Source organism: Prunus avium, unplaced genomic scaffold, assembly GCF_965620075.1.
Source record: "Prunus avium unplaced genomic scaffold, drPruAviu1.hap1.1 HAP1_SCAFFOLD_29, whole genome shotgun sequence".
Classification (NCBI taxonomy): domain Eukaryota; kingdom Viridiplantae; phylum Streptophyta; class Magnoliopsida; order Rosales; family Rosaceae; genus Prunus; species Prunus avium.
The window spans coordinates 105,001-107,500 of NW_028276888.1; positions in this window are offsets into that span (position 1 = coordinate 105,001).

Sequence of the window (2,500 nt, forward strand, 5' to 3'; positions counted from 1 at the left end):
TGCCGTGCCCATGATGTGGCCTTGACCAAGCCATGCGTTGCCTTCGCCTTGGCATGCTGTGGCCTTGCCTTGCCTTTCCTCGCCATGCGATGCATTCCGACAAAGTGATGCAAAGCGGAAGCCTACCATGGCGTAAAAATGTCGACAGAATTTTTCGACATTTGAATAATGGGGTTTGACAAGGTTTGAAAAATTCAATAAAAATGGTAGGCTTGAATGTCGACAAAGTGACGCGAAGCGGAAGCCTACCATGGCGTAAAAATGTCGACAGAATTTTTCGGACCTTGTCCTGCCATGGGCTGCGCGCAGCATGCCGGCAGTAGCCTGCGCGCAGCATGCCGGCAGCCTGTGCGCAGCGTGCGCGCTGCTCAGCCTGTCGACAGAAATTTTCGAAACTTGTCCTGCCATGCGCGCGCGCAGCGTGCGCGCAGCATGCCGGCAGCGTGTGCGCAGCGTGCGCGCTTGGGAGCCTGGCCGCAGAATTTTTCGAAACTTGCAATGCCATGCGCGCGCACAGCTTGCGCGCAGCGTGCGCACAGCATGCCGGCAGCGTGCGCGCAGCATGCCGGCAGCGTGTGCGCAGCGTGCGCGCTTGGGAGCCTGTCGACAGAATTTTTCGAAACTTGCCATGCCATGCGCGCGCACAGCTTGCGCGCAGCGTGTGCACAGCATGCCGGCAGCGTGCGCACAGCATGCCGGCAGCGTGTGCGCAGCGTGCGCGCTTGGCAGCCTGTCGACAGAATTTTTCGAAACTTGCCATGCCATGCGCGCGCACAGCTTGCGCGCAGCGTGTGCACAGCATGCCGGCAGCGTGCGCACAACATGTCGGCAGCGTGCGCGCTCGGGAGCCTGTCGACAGAATTTTTCGAAACTTGCCATGCCATGCGCGCGCACAGCTTGCGCGCAGCGTGCTGATTCTGTCGACAGCGAGGCTAGCGAAACTTCTCCTGCCATGGCGTGCGCGCAGCGTGCTGACTCTGTCGACAGTGAGGCTAGCGAAATTTGTCTTGCCATGGCGTGCGCGCAGCTTGCGCATTCGGTCGACAGTGAGGCTAGCGAAACTTGTCCTGCCGTGGCCTGCGCGCAGCCTGCGCGCAGCATGCGCGCAGCATGTGCGCAGCATGCCGGCAGCCTAGTTCCAGATTTTTTCAAATGTCGACAGAATTTTTCAAACCTTGTCAAACCCCATTTTTATTGAAATTTCCTCGCACAATAAGCTCCCCATAAGTAGTCTATGATTTTTAGTACCTTCTCCAAGTTACAAAACTAAAAAATTCCTCCCGGATTTGTTTTAATGATTTTTTCAATTTTACGACTTCTAAAAATAATAAAAAATACTTCCCGACTTCAAATATTTATGAAACTTTTTCCAATCAGAGATTGCATGTTTCTTAGTATCCCTGCAAAAAATCACGTCCAAATACCTTGTATTGAATTATTTAGAGCCCATTATGACTCCTCGCGCATAGGTGATGTCTCTTCCTGTCAAAGGGCTAAATGCATAAAATGCTATATAGGGGGGTGTGTGTTGCCTGCATATGCATGGCAGCCCATGCCCTCCTAGCTGCAGCCCCCTTCCCCCACGCCACACCCATGTCATGTTGCCTCGATATGTTGCCTCGATATGTTGCCTCGGTATTATGGGTTTGGTGTCGGGGTCGGGGGGCTGCCACCCATGGCGGTGGTGGCCGGAATCCGGCCGCCGCCACCACGCCGCCGCCATGGGTGAGGGGGAAAAAAAAAGGCGTGGAAAGTTGCGAAATGGGGTTGTCTAGGCTTTTTTTTGGCATGGAAGAGCATGGAGTGCTAGGAACTCCTTCTCAAATGCGCGGGCATGTCGACCACAACCTCATTTCGCAACAACAACCACCCGTGTGGGGTGGCGGTGGGTGGATAGTCGCGGATTGGGGCTTGCCAAGCCAATGTTTTCAAAAAAATTCATCAAAATTAAAAACAAATGTTTTGTTGCCTTCGGATTTGTGGGCGAGCGGTGAGTCGGAGTGGAGCCGGTAAAGTTTAACCTCGGTGTGCACGGTTGTTTTTAGAAACTCAATCCAATGCCGGGGACGTTGAAAGTGACGCTCTTATGAGTTGCAAACCCGCAAGATTTAAAGAACCTTTTCAAAAAAAATTCAAACCAACAAGATTTAAAAACAGAAATTTTCATCAAAATGAAAAACAAATGTTTTGTTGCCTTCGGACTAGTGGGCGAGCGGCGAGTCGGAGCGGAGCCGGTAAAGTTTAACCTCGGTGTGCACGGTTGTTTTTAGAAACTCAATCCAATACCGGGGACGTTGAAAGTGATGCTCTTATGAGTTGCAAACCCACTAGATTTAAAGAACCTTTTCAAAACAATTTCAAACCAACAAGATTTAAACCAACAAAATTAAAAACAAATGTTTCGTTGCAAACAAATTGTGGGCGAGCGGCGAGTCGGAGTGGAGCCGGTAAAGTTTAACCTCGGTGTGCACGGTTGTTTTTAGAAACTCAATCCAATACC